The sequence below is a fragment of the Culex quinquefasciatus genome, chromosome 2, assembly GCF_015732765.1.
Source record: "Culex quinquefasciatus strain JHB chromosome 2, VPISU_Cqui_1.0_pri_paternal, whole genome shotgun sequence".
Taxonomy (NCBI): domain Eukaryota; kingdom Metazoa; phylum Arthropoda; class Insecta; order Diptera; family Culicidae; genus Culex; species Culex quinquefasciatus.
Window position 1 is genome coordinate 164,342,321 of NC_051862.1, and position 21,199 is coordinate 164,363,519.

The 21,199-nt window shown below is 40.0% G+C and overlaps 1 protein-coding gene and 1 long non-coding RNA gene across 3 annotated transcripts in view; one reads left to right on the forward strand and one right to left on the reverse strand.

The window, feature by feature from the left end:
* The window catches only part of LOC6038084 (histone acetyltransferase KAT7), a 200,630-nt gene that overhangs the window by 99,450 nt on the left and 79,981 nt on the right, over window positions 1–21,199 (reverse strand). The window lies entirely within an intron of this gene.
* On the forward strand, window positions 6,259–15,082 carry LOC119766643. The gene is made up of 4 exons (XR_005277029.1): window positions 6,259–6,530; window positions 6,678–7,279; window positions 13,966–14,244; window positions 14,392–15,082. It is a non-coding gene; the product is annotated as an uncharacterized LOC119766643 (long non-coding RNA).

Sequence of the window (21,199 nt, forward strand, 5' to 3'; positions counted from 1 at the left end):
AAAAATTGATTATTTTAAAAATTATTTCATGATTTTTTGAACAGTTCGTAATGTAAAACTGACATGTTCTAGTGCAATTGTATCCATTTTTATTAGAAACAAAGCACAAAATTGATTAGGGATAATAAGGGACCTGTAAGCATTTAGTAGTCAGCATAATGTTTAATTATAGAAAAAAAGGAAAACAACTAAAATGCCTAAACCGACTGAGCATTTCTTTCTCCAAAACATCAAAGTTGATCTTATTGATTAATTTTTCTTTTGGAAAAAAATCTTAAACAAAAAAATTTGTGAAATTTAAATTGAAAAAAAAAAACAATGCTAAGAAATAACAACATTGAGCATTACATTCTAAGTTCAGACTTTTTTTTTATGTGATATTAGTTTTTAATTGTAGAGCGTGATAAAAACTATTTGAAGAATTTAAAGGCATAAATACAATAAAACATTTTTGTTGACATTTACTAAGAACTTAAGGTGAAATTTTAAAGGATCAGAAAAATGGCCGAAAAGGCTGCCGTCTTTTGACCTTAATTTCAATCAATGATTACAAACATAACCTTAGCCTCGACTGCCTGAGAACAACCTTAGCCAGAATAATGGGTTTTTAAGCACTATTTTCCACCTACCTTTACCAAATGAAAACTCCAGGACCATATGTTCACCAATGATCCAATGCAGGATATTTTGTTAAGATTACTCACTTAAAAACGTTGGAAAGTCCTGAAATATTGGGCCAGTACAAATTTTCAATCGCTGGCTTCTTCTTCCCAAAAAAAATTGCCGTCTTCTTCACAAAAATTGGGCTCTTCATTATTTCACTGAAAACTCCGATAACCTCTCACTTAATGCACTTCATACCACTAAGCAAGTCCTATTTTGGCGAAAACTTGCAGGAACAGTAATTTTGGATACTTAAAAAACTTTATTTTCCTCGTAATTTGCCGAAACTTCCGAAACCCGAGCCTCCGAACCGAGCAAATTTTCGTTTTCTTCTTCTCTGTTCTTGCACAGCAAGCTGAAAATCATCATTTCTTTACAAATATTTTGAAAAGTCGTACCTAAAACCTAGTCAACTGCTTTAATTTCCTTTGTACAAGCCATTTCCAAACGTTCTTTGATCACGGCATAAAGGGTTGCCAGCAGCGTTCAGCTTTTAAATGTACAATAATACGAAAATTATTTAATTTGTTCTGTTAAAATCCACTGAAAAGCAGCAGAATTTATTTATTCAATAAAACACAGAATATATTGAGTAAAAAAGTCACTTGGAGCAAAAATTTCAACCAAATTCAGAACAATCTAATTTGATATAATTTTGTTCGCCCTTGACCTGGCATCACTGCTTATTTCAGCCAATCAGGAGTCGTGATCTTTCTGACAAGTTGTTGTTGTTGCTTTGTTTGTTGATTTTGTTGAAGTGGTTCTGGCGGAGCGAATTTTTCTGGGTTCTTTTCCGGAACACAAATTTGGCAAAATACCGGATCTGGCCAATCGGTGGTGGAGTTTTGGCCGAAGTCGGTGGTAGCCTCGGGGAAGCAGAATTGCATCGCACCAAGAGTGAGTATGGTGCGATTTTGATTCCGATTCGATTTTCATTATATTTTTTTCAGCAAATTACAATTGACGACTGGTGTCATTCCCGTATCAGTGCAGCCTGCCGGAACCGTTTCCGGGTCATCCGTGAAAAACGTCGCCTGCAGATTTGTAGTATGTGACCAAGAATGCGTTGGACGGAACGGACGGATCAGGATTCGGAGCGAGATGATAGTGGAGGGAAAAAGAGGTCCGGGAGAGGATCTTTGCCGACGGTCAGAGAAAGTGAATCTATAAGGAGTTCCAACCTACACCACCTGGCCTGGCCCGCGATCTACCCCAGGTGACCAAGTCAGACGGGTGTAAAAACGACGCCGGCGACTGCGGGTCGCAACGACCACGAACTCCCGCGCATCACCCACAACACCAGCCAACCCAAAGCAGCAACGAGAACAACAACAAGCGTTAGTAGAGTGAGAAAGAAAAGTGCGCGAATCTAAGCCACGAGGGCTCTGGTCGACGAGGCACTGCCCCGATCCTGGTCCGGCTTCCAGCGTAGCTCACGACCGTTCATCTGGTCCGTAGGGAACCCTGAACCCGGGTTCCTGAGCCACTGGACCCGGTTGTGGCCGTGATCGAGACAACTCGACCTGTGGCCGGTTTGTAGGAGGTCCATCAACCCTCCGAGCCAAGGAACCGCCACCCACAACTGCCACGAACGCACGTCTCTGCAAGCTTGCAAGCTGATTGACCCTGACGGGCCCCGCTGATGAAAACCGCCCGATCAACCGCTCGGAGGCTAGTTAGCCGCGGCCGTGTTCCGGTTCTAACCCCCCCCCCCCCTCACTTGGTTGTGCGTGAATTCTTTTAGCTGCGTGTGTCCAGCACCTCTCGGATCCGCCCTGCCAAACCTAAGGTTCACCCTACCCAGCTCGGTGACATCCGACGACGACGTCCCCTTTGAGCGCTGGCCTTGAGACGCAGGTCGACCTGGTTGGTCCCGCGTACGTGAGCGCGGACTGGGGATGGCTACCTCGGCAATCGGCCGCTCCCGCGAACCTGCCCTGCGATTTCCGGTTAGCCTGAATGCCCTCGACAACCCCTGAGCGCGATTCCTTAAACGCTGGTCGACCTGATTGGTCCCACATTCGAGCTCAGGTGAGTCGAGCGATCGACCCTGTCAGTCCCGTTGCACAGCCGTGCACCTCGCGTGTTCGTGATGGAAGCTGCGCAAACCGTCGGCGAACGGTCAAGAGTGAGGAGCTACTTTTAACTTAAAATTAGATGTAAAAACTCAATTACACTCTTATATAAACATACACCTAGACGTTAAAATGAAAATTAAAAGCGCTGCGGCGCATTGTAGAGATAGTTGCGACTTTTTAGATCGGTCCGCAAGTAGATTTAGTGCGTCGGAGGGTCGTTGTGGAAGCGGGAGAACTAAGAGGGTAACCCTTGTCGGGAATCCCGCATTTTAGCCTGTCCAGCTCGAAGTTTCTTGTTGTTGGGATCTGACGGTGACTCGGCCCTTCCGGCCTAGCGCAGAAGTGGAAGTTGTACCCCAAAATCTCCTATCCAATTTCCGCCCGTTACAGCCTTCTATCGGATGGAGAAGTAAAACGTCCCGGCCTTAGTTGTTGTTAGGTCGTTAAGTCATTTCAGGTGTAGGAGTCGTCTCCCCCGTATAAGGACAATCAACACACCAAACCTAGCCTGCTCCGGTGGAATCGCTGGCGGCGGTTGGACTCGCAATCCAATGGTTGTCAGTTAAACTCCGGGGTGGATGGTTCCTTGGAGTAGAAAGAGGTTTGGGTGCCCTCCCCAATCAAGCCTTCGGACTCCAAGGTTCGAGCAGAAACTTGCAATAGAGACCACCTGTGGGTCGTTAAAGTGGATGGTTTGTTTTTGTTAGTCGGGATTGCACCCCAACTGGGATTAAAATATTCTAACAAGTTGTATGTGCCATATTTAACGAATTATTTCCAGTAAAAATTTACAAGAAATTTTGACAATCAAAACTATGTTTGATTTCAGTTAGTAAAAAAACTCTGTTAGTAGTGGTGTGTGCTGGTTTTACCAACACAAATATATTGCAAATGATTAATGATTTCAATGATGGATGAGAAAAAGAAGAATAAGAATAAGAAGCCCAAAATAGATTTGGCCCGATTTCACCTTAATCTGATTTTTAACATGACTATCAAGGTCACCCCGGAATTCAAAATAAGAATTTTCAACGCAACTAATTTTTCAACACTATTGAAAAACTTTTTTTTAAATAGTACATGGAACCTGTGTGGCCTATTTCAGTACATGCTTTAAAAATAATAGTCTTGAGAAAAACCTTACCAGTTGGAAAATATTCCAAAAATAAATAGAAATCCCATCAATGTCACCCCGGTTTACTGTATTCTCCTTTTGATTATTTTTTTTTTTTTCTAGGAACAGGTCAATTAAAACGATTTTCGGGGATTATAGTACAACGCCATTTCTGTTCAGAATTGAATGTTTTTAGCTCTAAGAGGTAGGTACTCAAATTTTCAACATCTGAACCCACTATCACCTACCACTTACACGGCACCGGTTAGTGGCCACAACCTGCCAAAATCGGGTAGAGAGGTTCTATCACCTTTCCCCCCGCCGAACAAGTCGTGGTGGTTGGCCTCGGCCACTTCTTCCTCGTCCGTTGTTTACAGAACCACAAACTTGTGCCCTCGCTATGTGTGTGTATGCAACAAATTACTACACCATAACGACTTTTCTCCTTCTCTCTCTCTCTCTCTCTTTCTCGTTCACCCACACACACACGTAAACATAATGCACAATCGCGCAGGCAGTGCTCCCAGGCCGACCGTCTGTTGTGTTTGTGCTGGAATAACAAAATCCAATGTTCCGACTTTTGCGTGGTCAGGGGCCTTTGTCCTAGGGGGTTGGGTGGTCGTCGGTGGTGAAAAGTTGCCAGTCAGTGGCTTGCTTTTTTGCGTGATGCACTTCCTTTCCACCAACCTTCCCCCACCCCTCCTTCTTCCAAAACTATTTGCAGAATGTTGGTTTTGGTTTGTGCATCGAGACGATAATATCGATCCGAATTCGTACACCGGCGTGGCGGCCCTTTTAGGGGGCGATGTCCTGACTGTGACCTGGCGTGACCTCCGACGGTTATTTCCATGTGTTCTCTACACACAGAAGGAACGCACCCCGCGTTGAACCTCTCGACTCCCCACCAACCCACCAGCAAAAAAACACTTTCACACTCACACACCAGCCTCGTCGGAAAATGGTACGCAACGGTGGGGCCCAGACAATGAAAACATGGAAATTTTTGGCCAACCTCAACCCCGAAAAAAAAATGGAAACTGCCACGTGTGTGTGGAGGAGGTTAGGTTTGTTGTGAATGTGGCTATTGCTCTCTCGAACCCTGGCTGGAGGACACAGATTTTGGGGAATCCTCATCACTTTGTGCTAAGATAATGCGATAATGCGATTACGAGGCTTCGGATTTTGGTTTTTCGAAGGTAGAATTCAGTTTTTCCAAGCTTTTCGCAAATATTTTTACGAACAAATACCAAATTGAAAATTACTAAAATGGTTTAACTCTTCAACAAAAAAAGAGGATCATCCATCATACGAGCCTGCCTTATTATGTCTTTTTATGACGCGCTTTAAACTCAATTACCGGCACTTGGCGGGTAATATTTCTCCATTTCCCTATCACGGTTCGAGATCTTAATTAACTTTGAAATCTCCTAACAAGTGTTTGAACAGCCATTGTGCAGCCAGCCTGCTGTTGATGATTGCGCTCAAGTGCAATAAAACAGCTTAGCTCAGGCTCATCCAGGCACAGTGCTCCCTGTTATTACGCTATCGCACAAGGATCTGCCACCAGCTGCAGCAACCTTGTGCTTGTTTTTTTTTATTTTGTTCAGGATCTCCTCGGATGCAATAAACAGGGGCCCCGGCCTAAAGTGTCTCATCAATGGCACCCCGGCGGCGAGTTTCGGGGTTTGGGATCCGAGGGTTGGCCGTGAAATGAGCCGACTGCCACCCCCGGAAGGCATACAATGAGCAGCCATTAAATTTATTGCTCGTTCCAAAAAGGTACGTTTATTAGCTTATTTATATGGAGGCTTTTCATTCTCTCTCACAAAAAATAATTTCGCATCAAGTGCTCAGAAACTGCATCAGCAGCAGTCATCCCAAACGGCGATAATGGAGAGGTAACTGGAACACCTCAAGTACAACCGTCTTGAGAAGATGAGTGGTGAAAGGACATCATGCGTGCGAGGCAGGATCGGCGTCACACGTCAATCGTGAATCATCGTCCCTGCAATGGACATTAACAAATTATAAACGTCAAGTTGCAGCCATAAACAGCTCATCACATGCAACGCAACTGGGCCTTGACGACAAGTCGTTAATGGGGCCTTTTTAACTGGTATGTAACCTTTTAGGTTACTAAATTAAATGTTGTTTTTTTTTGTGCATGTTAGTTTTTAAAGTGTTTTTGCATTAATGTTTAATATCTGTTATTTATTATCTTATCTTCGCATGGTTTATTTATATTAATTATCATTATGTAATAATACCTTAATTCAAAAACAAAGTAGTCAACTCGAAGGATGATGGCTTATAAATTTGATCAATTTGTTGAACTGGTATAACGCCACCACTTTTGGGTGTACGCTAAACCCCAACGAACATCACATCCCATCCAGCTTAAGGAGAATGCAGACGGACGATAAGGTCGCGATAATTAAACCAATACAACCACCACTGATAACTGAGGCTGGATATCGAGAGAGGATGACTTCCCAAGAGAGACAGGTTTCGTGGATAACGATCTCCCCAACTCGGTCTCTTTCCATTTTGGGCGTTGAAGTGCGAAGATCGATCCTATAGGACGATCAGTTTGTAGATATTACAAGTGTTCGAAAACTACAGTGTAGACTTGTGAAACGATTCTAAATCGAGTTTGAACGAATCGTACGCTTCAGGTAAAGTGGGGTACGCCAAGAATTGTAATGGTCGGATGCGTAATTAGTGGAAATGACTACCCGTGGAAGTCGTTCCACGTGGGTTGTGGTCACCTGAAGCTTAGTGTGCTTTCACTTACTAGTCTTTCTCTACACGATCAATTCTAGGACCTTTAAGTGTCGAATAGGTGGAATTTCGGACCGATAGCCGGAGTTTCCCGCAAGCACCGATTCCGTGGCATCGCGGTGTCACGAGGTCGCACTTCCGGGTTCCTAGCTAATCGAGGGCCCAAGCTTCTCACCGTGCGCGGTGATCAACGCTAAGGAAGCTACACTCGGATCGTTGTATCCTAACTCGCCAAGGAGTGTTCCCTTCTGCCGGAAGTACCTTGGGTACGGCCGGTTCGACAATCAGAAGAAGACGCCCAGGGTGTGTTTGCCACATCCGAACCGCTTGCTGAAAGCCGCCATCTTGAGTACCTATATTGGGGCATCCCGGCCTGGACGGCTCAGCCGACGCTGCTGGACAGCGGCGCGCGTTCCTGTACAAGTTAGATTACAACCCTGCAACCCACTCGGCCGCGCGGCGTCGCGGTCGTGTGTTCTCCAGCTTCACAAGACGGTGAAGAACCCCACTTGGATACTCCTCGTGTCCTGCATGCACCAGCCACCACAATCTTTCATCAACCGCGCGGACGCAGTGTTCCTGTGCCACGTGTCGTCAAGCTGCACGTGCGCGAGAATCGAGATCTCGAGTCGGTGTTTACCGGGTAAGACAGTTGTGAAGACGAGTAAGTTCTGATTCCCCAAAGTTGATTTTTAAGTAGTTGTGGGTCAAATAAACCTGTGTCGATAATGATTAAATTGTGTTTACTTTCCTCACTGATCTGTGACTGACATTGCGAATGCCGACCCTTTGATTAGATTCCAGTTTGCTTATACTGAGCTAGGCCGCCGTTTTTGCCTTGTTACAATTGGCGCCCAACATAAAATAAGTCGGTCATAGATCAAAGGAAAATTAGCATAGTTTTTCGGTCAGGATTTATCCGGGTCCTAAAAGGGGGAGGGAAGTTCTCGTACCCTGTTAATTCCGGACGAGGGGGAGGGAAGTTCTCGCATCCTCAACTCGGCCAAAAAACTGTAGTTCCCTCACAAAGGAGGTGATTTAAACACTTTAAGAATTGAAGACGCAACTAACCACATTCGATTTCCATCCCACACGGTTCAACACGGTGCATCACAAATATTCATTCAATTTTCTTATCCGTGTTTTCATACCAATTAAAAAAAAAAAAATATTAAAATAAAATTGTTTTTTCACATTTAGTTTTGCTATTCAATATAAAGTTTTCAAGATGAATTTAAGTCCTGAATATCATTTTTTGTACAAATCTTTGCAAATTCATCACTTGGAAGAAGATGAGATCGATTACGAGTTGCTAATTCGTGCGATCCAAACAGAAGACAAAGAAGCGCGTAGTACGAAGCTAAGAAAGTTGAAACAATTTGTGAAAAATGAGAAAGTTCCGTTCGAAGGGGTTGATCTAGCGAGGTATGACGTCAGCATTGATCAAGAAATCAAATTGGTCGACAATCGAGTTGATGAGATTAGACAGTACTTGCAAAAAAACAAGAAATACAGTGGTGTAATTGATGCCCTCAGGTCACGTCTTATTCACTGCCTTTTCCGTTTAGTCAGATTAGAAGTGATTCCGAATTTATCGCGAGATGATAGTGTTGATATTTCGACGTTAATCGGTCTTATTAGGCGATTAATCAATGATTACTTTTCGATGTTTTCACCATTCCCTGAAATTCAGAAGAAGGTTATTGAAGAGTTAAACCGTTCGTTTTCTTCTGCTCGCGTATCAAACCCGAAACAGTCTTCTGAATCCGAAGAAGACGAATACAGTGAGAAAGAAAAAGGTTCTGGAGCTCAGTCCGAAGAAGGAGAGATAGCAGATGTGTCGGATAACAACAACGATAAGGCAGGGAAAACGAAAAAGAAGCACAAACAAAAAAATACAAAATCGTCAAAACCAAAAAGTAATACGCTCGCGAAAAGAAAGTTAAAATCAACAATTAATCAGCAGTTTAAGGATCAAATTAATCCCTTTGCCAACTCTCAGTTTACAAACCCGATGAATTCATTAATAAATCCCTTTATGAACCCTTACTTCCAGTCCTTTCTTCCAATGCAATTTTACAGTCACCAATCAGGGTTTCCCGACTTGTCCAGCTTTGGTTCTGGTCAGTTAAGACGTAGGAACAAATCGAAGAGTAAGAAGAAGCCTAACGCTCGCGTGGGCAGGACCCACGAAAGCGAGAGTTCTTCTGAAGTTGAAGTTGAATCCTTGAGTAGTGAATCCTCGTCGAGCGAGTCGTCAGGTGGCGCCCATAAAAGGAGAACAATCAAACGTTCTCACAACAAAACAAGCAAAACGATTAATGACTGGAAAATTAAGTACAGTGGGAGGGACAATGGGGAAAGATTGCTTGATTTCTTGAAAGAGGTTAAATTTCATGCGAAAAGTGATCACTTGGACGAAGATGATCTTTTTGACTCGGCCATTTACCTGTTCACGGATAAGGCCAAAACGTGGTACATGAATGGGGTGGATAATGAAGAGTTTCGCAGCTGGAAAGAACTGGTCAAGGAGCTAAAACGGGAATTTTGACTCACGATCACGATTATCAAAGCGAATTTAAAGCGATTACTCGTCGTCAAGGACCGAAAGAGAAATTTAAAGATTTCATGTACGAAATGCAGAAAATTTTTGATTCTCGCACTCAGCCGATGACTGAGAAAAAGAAATTTGAAATTGTGTTTCGAAATATGCGGTCGGACTACAAAAGTCATGCAGTTTCGTCGGAAATTGATAATTTGGTCGATTTGAAGAACATGGGGCGAAAGTTGGATGAAGTTTTCCGTTACAAGTACAACAATACTAGTGAAAATTATCAGAAACCTAAAAATTCACAAGTTAGCGAGCTAAAATCATTTTCTCGTCCCACAAATAACAAGTCTAAGTCAGAGAACAGTTCAAAATCAATTAAAACCAAAACTTTCTACAGTTCTAAAGAGTCTGAGAATACCAAACCTAAGGAAAAGGCGCACACTACATCCGACACGAACAAAACCAATACTCCAGAGAAACCTTTGTCCACAGCAGACCCAATGCAAGGGTCATGTGCGGGAACGTTAAACAAACTTCTTGACCAATACACTCCACCGAAACCTGGTGTGTGTTTCAATTGTAGAGTACGGACACCACTTCAACGATTGTGAGGAAGAATTTGAGAAATTTTGTAAACGTTGCGGATTTCACGATACAGATACTTTTAAGTGTCCGTATTGTGCAAAAAACGCACAATAGACGTTCTCGAGGGGAGAGTTCGTCTTTCTGATAGTAGTAGTGCCCATACCCCCAAACAAAATTCAATTTCTCTGGCCGAACTCGGTCTAGAACAAGTTCAAGATACAGAGTACAATCAGTCAAATTTAAGAAGTGAAGTAAGCGAGTTGTTTATCAACGTGGGAAACGACGATCGTCCCCACGCAAAAATCTATGTTTATGACATTCCTTTAGTCGGTCTTTTAGACAGTGGTGCTAGAGACACAGTACTGGGCAGTGGTAGTATGGCTTTGTTAAATTCCCTTAAATTGAAAATTTTCCCCTCAAACGTTAACTTGGTGAACGCCAGTGGTGCAAAAATAAGTGTTGAAGGCTTTGTCTACCTTCCGATAACCTTCAATGACAAAACAAAAATTATAGAAACCCTGGTGGCTCCAACACTCAAACGGAGACTTTTTCTGGGATCAACTTTTTGGAAAGCTTTCAACATTGAACCATCTATCAGAATGTCAGCGGTAGAAGAAATAAGTTTAAATTCTGAGGAAACCAGTTTAACCCTGGACCAAGAAAATGAAATTGAAAAGGTGAAACAATTGTTTAAAGCAGCGACTTCTGATAGATTGGATACAACCTCACTGATTAGTCACACTATTACTATTGCGGATGAAGCTAAAAAGCTTCCGCCGATAAGATTAAATCCATTTCCTACTTCACCAAAAATACAAAGTCAAATTAATTCAGAATTAGATTCTTTATTAGAACTGGGAATAATAGAAAGATCTAATAGCGATTGGGCTTTAAGACTTGTACCAGTTTCTAAACCAAATGGGAAAATTCGGTTGTGCTTAGATGCCAGGGGAGTGAACGAAAGAACAGTAAGAGACTCCTATCCCCTCCCACACTGTGACAGGATACTAAGTCGATTGGGGCCGTGTAAATACATTTCAACAATAGATTTAACACAAGCATTTTTGCAAGTACCACTACACCCCCGATCGAGGAAGTATACAGCGTTTTCAGTGTATGGGAGGGGATTGTTCCAGTTCACCCGTATGCCCTTTGGTCTGGTGAACAGTCCAGCAACGCAGTCACGGCTGATGGACCGAGTGCTGGGCGGGGGTGAGCTGGAACCGAAGGTTTTCGTATATCTTGACGATATTATCGTTGCAACCGATACCTTTGAGGAGCATCTTGCTATGTTGACTGAGGTGGCCATTCGCCTAACGGCGGCCAACCTTTCAATTAATCTGGCAAAATCAAAATTTTGTGTCGATGAAGTTCCGTATCTGGGTTATTTATTGTCCAAGAACGGCCTGAGACCGAATCCAGAACGGGTAGAAGCCATCGTTAATTATGAGCGCCCTCAATCACTTCGCGCTCTCCGCAGGTTTTTGGGGATGTGTAATTATTACCGGAGGTTTATACCACAGTTTAGTGAAATTACAGTGCCTTTAACTAACTTGTTGAAAAACAAACCTCGGTCGGTTAAGTGGAACGACGAGGCTGAAAAATCATTTTTTAGAATAAAGGAATCTCTTATCAGTGCACCAATACTGTGTAACCCTGATTACAACCACCCCTTTACTCTGCAGACGGATGCTAGTGATACGGCTATTGCAGCTGTACTCACACAAGTTCTAGATGGTCACGAAAGGGTTATTGCCTATTTTTCGCAAAAATTAAGTACACAACAACAACGTTATCACGCTGCAGAGAAAGAGGGTTGGCGGTTCTCAAGGCCATCGAAAAATTTAGGGGTTATATTGAGGGCTCGCGGTTCACTGTACTGACGGATGCGTCTGCCGTGACACACATACTACGAGGCAAGTGGCGTACTTCTTCTCGTCTTAGTCGTTGGGCTCTTGAACTTCAACAGCACGATATGGTAATTAGGCACCGAAAGGAAGTGAAAATGTGGTTGCCGATGCATTATCGCGCTCAGTTGAAGAGTTGGACGCCGACGACACGGACGAGTGGTATACGTCACTGCACGACAAAGTTCTGGCCGATCCAGACCAATTCATTGATTTCAAGGTCGAGGGTGATATTTTATGGAAATACATTTCTTCCCAGGGCGAGACGCTGGATTACCAATTTGATTGGAAAATCTGTGTCCCAAAATCGAAACGTGAAAAGGTTTTGGTAGAAAACCACGATGATGCGCTCCACTTAGGTGCTGAAAAAACTTATGCTAGAATCAAACGCCACCATTACTGGCCAAATATGTATCGAGTCATCAAAGATTATGTTAGCAAATGTTCTGTTTGTAAGCAATGCAAACCTAGTAATCGGTCTCAAATCCCTGAGCTAGGTCAACCTCGAATTACGACAAAACCGTTTCAAATAATTGCAATAGACTTTATACAATCTTTACCACGAAGCAAACACGGCAACACACACCTGTTTGTGATCATGGATTTGTTTTCGAAGTGGTCCATCATGGTACCCGTTCGGCGAATTTCAGCCTCGCAGGTGTGTGAATTACTAGAAAATTTGTGGTTTCGCCGCTATTCCGTCCCGGAATTTATAATTTCGGATAATGCGACCACATTTTACTCAAAAGAGTTTAAAACTTTGTTAGAACGTTTCAAAATACAGCACTGGGCTAACTCGCGACATTACAGTCAAGCGAACCCAGTTGAGCGACTTAATCGAACTATAAACGCGTGCATTAGAACGTACGCGAGGGATAATCAGAGGACTTGGGACGATAAAATTTCTGAGATTGAATTTGCTCTAAATACAACGCCCCACTCCTCGACTGGGTTTTCTCCGTACAGGATTCTTTTTGGACACGAAGTGGTATCGAGAGGGGACGAACACCGAGTAGATCGTGACGGTGACGTCATGACCGAAGAAGAACGCATAGCAAAGAAGAACTTGATCGATGTAAAAGTGTACCAAATAGTAAAGAAAAATTTAGAAAAAGCCCGCGAAAGAACCGCGAAAACGTACAATTTGAGATTTAGGAAACCAGCTCAATCGTACTCAGTAGGGCAAAAGGTCTTGAAGCGAAATTTTAAACAAAGCTCGGCGGCAGATTCGTACAACGCTAAGCTAGGTGCCTGTTACGTCCCATGTACGGTGATCGCTAGAATAGGTACTAGCTCATACGAACTAGCTGATGAAAAGGGTAAATCTTTAGGAGTTTTCTCGTCGGCATTCCTTAAGCCCGATATGTAACGCCAGAACCCCAAAGAAAATCTTGTACAATCGTTTTAATTTGTCGTGTGAAATTCGTGTGATTCGTGATTTCTGTTGTTTCGAAGGTTATCGAAACCAATCAGTCTGGTTCGACGTCGTTATGTTAGGTTCTAAAACTCTATATTTAATTCCAAATCTTACAATTGTTTTCAAGAAGTATTCGCTTAGACTGGTAAACCGACCGAAAGTAAACAAGACTGCAAAATGCTATTACATGATACAGCTCGAGCACGTTTAGAAGAATCTTCAAGAAGCAATGTGATTGCGGTGAAACCCTATCGAACAATAGTTTTCTCATCCAGATCAATAGCCAAAATTCAATTTCTCTCACACATTTGCAAGCAACCCCCTTTTTATAGTATACTCAAATCAAACCTGACAAAAACGATAAGAATTTAGACTGATAAGTATATCGTCACACTAACATATCTAGACTTTCACTTGGTGAAAGGGAAAAAGAAAAAAAGTTAGAGTAAAATTTCTAATTTCCGCCAATTTTAATTTGTTTGAAATTGATTTCACGGATGTAGAATAATTGTTGGAATATTTGTAGTTGTAATACGTATAGAAAAAAAATGAACATAAAACATTCATTTTTTTTCCGACCCGCGATGGGATAGTGTAACCTTTTAGGTTACTAAATTAAATGTTGTTTTTTTTGTGCATGTTAGTTTTTAAAGTGTTTTTGCATTAATGTTTAATATCTGTTATTTATTATCTTATCTTCGCATGGTTTATTTATATTAATTATCATTATGTAATAATACCTTAATTCAAAAACAAAGTAGTCAACTCGAAGGATGATGGCTTATAAATTTGATCAATTTGTTGAACTGGTATAACGCCACCACTTTTGGGTGTACGCTAAACCCCAACGAACATCACATCCCATCCAGCTTAAGGAGAATGCAGACGGACGATAAGGTCGCGATAATTAAACCAATACAACCACCACTGATAACTGAGGCTGGATATCGAGAGAGGATGACTTCCCAAGAGAGACAGGTTTCGTGGATAACGATCTCCCCAACTCGGTCTCTTTCCATTTTGGGCGTTGAAGTGCGAAGATCGATCCTATAGGACGATCAGTTTGTAGATATTACAAGTGTTCGAAAACTACAGTGTAGACTTGTGAAACGATTCTAAATCGAGTTTGAACGAATCGTACGCTTCAGGTAAAGTGGGGTACGCCAAGAATTGTAATGGTCGGATGCGTAATTAGTGGAAATGACTACCCGTGGAAGTCGTTCCACGTGGGTTGTGGTCACCTGAAGCTTAGTGTGCTTTCACTTACTAGTCTTTCTCTACACGATCAATTCTAGGACCTTTAAGTGTCGAATAGGTGGAATTTCGGACCGATAGCCGGAGTTTCCCGCAAGCACCGATTCCGTGGCATCGCGGTGTCACGAGGTCGCACTTCCGGGTTCCTAGCTAATCGAGGGCCCAAGCTTCTCACCGTGCGCGGTGATCAACGCTAAGGAAGCTACACTCGGATCGTTGTATCCTAACTCGCCAAGGAGTGTTCCCTTCTGCCGGAAGTACCTTGGGTACGGCCGGTTCGACAATCAGAAGAAGACGCCCAGGGTGTGTTTGCCACATCCGAACCGCTTGCTGAAAGCCGCCATCTTGAGTACCTATATTGGGGCATCCCGGCCTGGACGGCTCAGCCGACGCTGCTGGACAGCGGCGCGCGTTCCTGTACAAGTTAGATTACAACCCTGCAACCCACTCGGCCGCGCGGCGTCGCGGTCGTGTGTTCTCCAGCTTCACAAGACGGTGAAGAACCCCACTTGGATACTCCTCGTGTCCTGCATGCACCAGCCACCACAATCTTTCATCAACCGCGCGGACGCAGTGTTCCTGTGCCACGTGTCGTCAAGCTGCACGTGCGCGAGAATCGAGATCTCGAGTCGGTGTTTACCGGGTAAGACAGTTGTGAAGACGAGTAAGTTCTGATTCCCCAAAGTTGATTTTTAAGTAGTTGTGGGTCAAATAAACCTGTGTCGATAATGATTAAATTGTGTTTACTTTCCTCACTGATCTGTGACTGACATTGCGAATGCCGACCCTTTGATTAGATTCCAGTTTGCTTATACTGAGCTAGGCCGCCGTTTTTGCCTTGTTACAGGTATTAAGGTACAAGTGAGCTGCTTTTTCAATATTGCATTGCATACTTTTATCCATAATTTAAACCATATCAAACAAACCCATGGCTATTACATATTGATGAAGAAGAATCTTTAACTTTTAAGGGGTTACATACATGTAAATCGGCTTAAATGTCAGAGGTTGGTTTGAGCACACACTTAAACTTTTTTCAAAATCTGTTTTCAGGGCATTAAAATATACATTTTCATCTACTAACAAAACAAATTTGAAGCCATTTGGTTGTATCTTTGCCGAGATATAGCTATTTGAAGTTAGCAGTTTCAAAAAACGGGTGCCACGATATCTAAACATTGCTTCGACCAAATCGGCTCAAAATTTTGGTGATAACTCGTTAAACCGGTCCCGTGTGCATGACAAAGGTCGATTTTCAAAAAGTTTATTTTTAAAAAAGATAAAAATATTTTTCTGGTTTACATATAAAAAATCGCCAGTTTTTGATTTTTGTATTTTTTGATAATTCAAAATTTCAAAATCGGGCTTCGTCATGCACACGAGATATGTCTTGAGAGTCTTCACCCAAAATTTCAGCCAATTTGGTCAGTCCCAACTCGAGATATCGTGGCACCCGTAAATCAACTTGCTGTTCAGAGAAAAACGCTCAGAAGTTAGACAGTTGGCTTTGCGCATGGCAAAATTCTGAGCCAAAATCGGCTCTAACTCAGTTAAATCATGAAATATCTTCATGAAACTTTCAGGAGTGATTGAAAATCATCTTTTAAGTGGATTTAATAATTTTTTGTGATATGAAATTTTGTGATTTTCTACTTGTATGTAACCCCTTAAGGTAAAAATTGTCCATGGAATTGTGGTGTAAATTTATTTTATTCAAAAAATAATTGAAACAATGAGCAATTCTCTATGTTTTCACAAATAAAATTTTCAAAAATTTTTTTATTGGGATAAAACTTTGTCCATTAGCAGTTCTCTCAGATTTGAGTCATTCGATTTTTTTTTGTATTTTTTAATCCGACTGAAACTTTTTTGGTGCCTTCGGTATGCCCAAAGAAGCCATATTGCATCATTAGTTTGTCCATATCATTATCCATACAAATTTGACAGCTGTCCATACAAAAACGATGTATGAAAATTCAAAAATCTATAACTTTTGAAGGAATTTTTTGATCGATTTGGTGTCTTCGGCAAAGTTGTAGGTATGGATATGAACTACACTGAAAAAAATGATACACGGTAAAAAAAATTTGTGATTTTTTATTTAACTTATTGTCACTAAAACTTGATTTGCAAGAAAACACTATTTTTTTTATATGTTTTAGAGGACATTAAATGCCAACTTTTCTGAAATTTACAGGTTGTGCAAAAAATCTTTGACCGAGTTATGATTTTTTTAATCAATACTGATTTTTTCAAAAAATCGAAATATCGGTCGTAAAAATTTTTCAACTTCATTTTTCAATGTAAAATCAAATTTTCAATCAAAAAGTACCTCAGTGAAATTTTGATAAAGTGCACCGTTTTCAAGTAACTTTTTTGAAGAAAGTCGCAGTTTTTCATTTTTTTTAATAAGTGCACATGTTTGCTCACCTTTAAAAAAATATTAGAAAATTCTCTATATTTTGCGATTTTGAACTTTGTTAATACGACCCTTAGTTACTGAGATGTTGCCATGCAAGTGTTTTAAAACAGGAACATTGATGTTTTCTAAGTCTCACCCAAACAACCCACCGTTTTCTTATGTCGATATTTCAGCAACTAATGGTCCGATTTACAATGTAAAAATATGAAACAATCGTGAAATTTTCCGATCTTTTCAAAAAAAAATAATTTCAAAAAATTTGAACGAAGACTAACATTTTAAAAGGGCGTAATATTGAATAAGTACTTTTTGATTGCAAATTTCATTTTGCATCGAAAAATGAAGTTGAAGAATTTTTGCGACCGAAATTTACATTTTTTGAAAAAATCTGTATTGATTAAAAAAAAAAACATAACTCGGTCAAAAAATTTTTGCACAGCCTGAAAATTTCTGAAATGTTGGCATTTGATGTCCTCTAAAACATATAAAAAATAGTGTGTTTTTGCAAATCAAGTTTTAGTGACAAAAACTTAAATAAAAAATCACCAAACATTTTTTACCTTGCATTATTTTTTTTTCAGTGTAGTCCATATCCATACCTAAAACTTTGCCGAAGACACCAAATCGATCAAAAAAATCCTTCAAAAGTTATAGATTTTTTGAATTTTCATACATCGTTTTTGTATGGCCAGCTGCCAAATTTGTATGGAAAATTATATGGACAAACTAATGATGCAAAATGGCTTCTCTGGGCATACCGAAGGCACAAAAAAAGTTTCATTCGGATTAAAAAAAACAAAAATTAAAATTCTAAAAAAATACCGATTTTGTAGAGAATTGCTCCCATCGATTCGTTTATTTTCCAATAGGGCGATTGCAAATATTTTTCAAAGTTTGGTCCCCCCCCCCAACTCAAAATTTGTCCGAAAAATCATGGGCAAAACAATATTTCAAAAAACTTAAAAATTTTAGGTGGAAGGCTGATCAACTAAAACAGTCTAAAATGCATTTTTCTGCATTTTGAGTCATATTTAGCATGTTTGGGCTCGTTTAAAAATATGTTGGATTAAAGCAAAACAATGTATAATATTGTTTTGGATTGCCATTTCCGTAAAATAAATAACCGAATGCGATTCATTATTGCTGAAAAATCTAAACCGAAATGTCACCTGTGACTTATTTTTTGGATGCTGCCAAGAAAAAATCCTCATTCAAATGTGATCTGATTAGAAAATTGTAAATTACAAACGCCGCGATGCTAACCACCTGTTTTTTAGGTTGGAGGATTGATGAAATAAATGTATAAAATACAATACTGGAAACATTTTTTATGGCAAGCAAAATCTAATTTTGATAACCAAAATACCAGCAACGATTGCTGAATCTTCAGCAAAATGGTCAGTCAAACTAACACAAGAATATTACTGAATTTTCAGCAATATAATTTGACGTTTCTTTTGCTGGAATTTTAGTTGTTTTGACAACCATTTTCCTAAAATTTCAGTAAACCATTTGTCCAAGTGACAAATGTCAGTTTACTGAGAAATCAGTAAAATCTAAATTACTTAACTGTTTACGTCGAGAGACCAAACTGGATCAAAAGCCTTGTATTATTTCAACTAAGTTTTTGAGTCAGATTGAAATTTGAATTAAAGTATAGATGAACAGTTCAAAGCATTGAAGTATGCAAAGCACTTTACAGGAAAAATAAATTTGTTTCAAGAATTTTTGTAATTTGGTAACCAAAATATGGCCGTCAAAAGAATGAAAATGCGAGAATTTGGTATTTCTTAGTGCTTTTCAACTAGCTTTAATAAAAATTGTTTAAAAAAAAAACAAATTTTCGAAGAAAAAGCAAAAAGTACACACACAAAAGTACTGTCACACATTCAATGAATGAATCAATTAGTTACAAACATTTTTTTCAGTTGCTCTATATTGTTTTCTAAAACTTTTCCAAAGAGAGTATAAACTTGATCGTAAAAAAAAGAATCAGCATGTCCAAAACTCAAAAATAACGGTTTAGACCAATTTTTAGGACGCTGTATCTTCTTTAAGGGCAATTAAGTTAGTACATACTTGGATTTTTTGAAATAGAAAAACCCAAAAAAAATATTGTTTTCAATATATTGTTTGACAAGTGGAAACAATTAACTGAGGTTTTTTTGTTAGTTACCATAGATTTAAAACTGACATTTGAAGATGTTTAAAGATCATAACGTTACATATGGAAAGACGTACAAAATGGCTTTTTAACTAAATTTGACTTCCGCCTAAAAAGCGACGATTTGTCGTTTAAGGCTAAGCGTAGAGGAACCTGGTAATATTGAGATCCTTTTTCCTCCTTAAAATCTTTTACGATAGTGAAACCTGCTCTGTGCCACATTTTACTCGTTATCAATAACCTGCAATATTTATTCTGACCCTTCCTAGAAATGATGTGCCCAGCACAACAACCTCACCGGAAAGTAAGTTATCACAACGAAAGAGGAGGACAGGAGGATTGACATAATTTTGACGGAAAATGTGTCATTCATCAAACCAGCAGCAGGCAGACAGTGGGAAAAAAATGCAAAAAAAACCAAAACCAAAAAAAAATCCCTCAGACACTAATAAATGACTCCCAGACGGAACGATTTTTTTTTTTGTCAATTTTTGACGAACTGCAACTCCCTACGCCACCACCAACTGCAGCTCTTCGGTGTGACGATAAAACAGGGCGGAAATAATTACCCTCTTTCGTCATTACCGTCATCGCACACTGACTTACTGGATGCTTCTGGTTAATGTCGAGGGATTCTTCTTTTTTTACTTTGTTTTTTTTTTGGTGTCCTTTTCATATTATCCCTCTCCGCCATGCCTCTGATTACTGGCATTATTTATAACAACACCGTTGTGGATGATGCTCTTCGGGCTGTAAAATATGTGTCACTTGACGCCACGACCACGTGTGCGAGTAGGGAAACACGTGGAACTACAGCATGACGTGAAACCTGTTGAATGTCAATTGAGTGGTGATAGTGCAACGAAAAGGATCGGAAATAAATATTTTAAAAGCTGGTAATCGATTCCAGAGGATCAAGGTTTGTGGTGTACGTGTTTTATTAGGAATATTGCTGAATTTTTGCATGAATTTTCTGTCAGAAATGATGTGTAAAACTACGTAACTTGTGTAAATTTACATCTTTTTTGTGTAATTTTACTTATTCCACGCGAATTGAGGTAAAATTACATCGAAAATAGGTAATATTCAACAATCAAGTTTTGAAACCTGATAACCTAGTTTGAATTTATTAAGCCTTTTTCCAAAATCATCTCAAAAATTGTTTTTTTTTTTAATTTCAAATTCTCCTGGGTAATTCTCTACCAACTCACACGAAATCGGGAAAAGTTGCCCCGACCCCTCTTCGATTTATGTGAAACTTTGTCCTAAGGGGTAACTTTTGTCCCTGATCACGAATCCGAGATCTGTTTTTTGATATCTCGTGATGGAGGGGCGGTACGACCCCTTCCATTTTTGAACATGCGAAAAAAGAAAAAAAAACACTAAAAAAGTTTTAAAAATTCTCCCATTTTCCGTTACTCGACTATAAAAAATTTTGGAACATGTCATTTTATGGGAAATTTAATGTACTATTCGAATCTACATTGACTCAGGAGGGTCATTTTTTCATTTAGAACAAAATTTTTCATTTTAAAATTTCGTGTTTTTTCTAACTTTGCAGGGTTATTTTTAGAGTTTAACAATGTTCTACAAAGTTGTAGAGCAGACAATTACAAAAATTTTGATATACAGACATAAGGGGTTTGCTTATAAACATCACGAGTTATCGCGATTTTACGAAAAAAAGTTTTGAAAAAGTTGGTCGTCATCGATCATGGCCGTTCATGGTCACCCGCGACAGACACGGACGACGAAACAAAGAGAAACGCCAAAAGTAACTTTTTCAAAACTTTTTTTCGTAAAATCGCGATAACTCGTGATGTTTATAAGCAAACCCTTTATGTCTATATATCAAAATTTTTGTAATTGTCTGCTCTACAACTTTGTAGAACATTGTTACACTCTAAAAAATAACCCTGCAAAGTTAGAAAAAACACGAAATTGTAAAATGAAAAATTTTGTTCTAAATGACCCTTCTGGGTCAATGTAGATTCGAAAAGTACATTAAATTTCCCATAAAATGACATGTTCCAAATTTTTTTACAGTCGAGTAACGGAAAATGGGAGAATTTTTAAAACTGTTTTAATGTTTTTTTCGATGAAAAATACGTTTTTTCGGAACTCAGAGTACGCCATCAAATCGGGCGTCTAATTTTACATAAAAGTCCCTTTGACACCAAATTTCTATCTCATCACCGTTTCAGGCTGCAAATTATTGAAAAACACCTCTTTTTTCGCATGTTCAAAAATGGAAGGGGTCGTA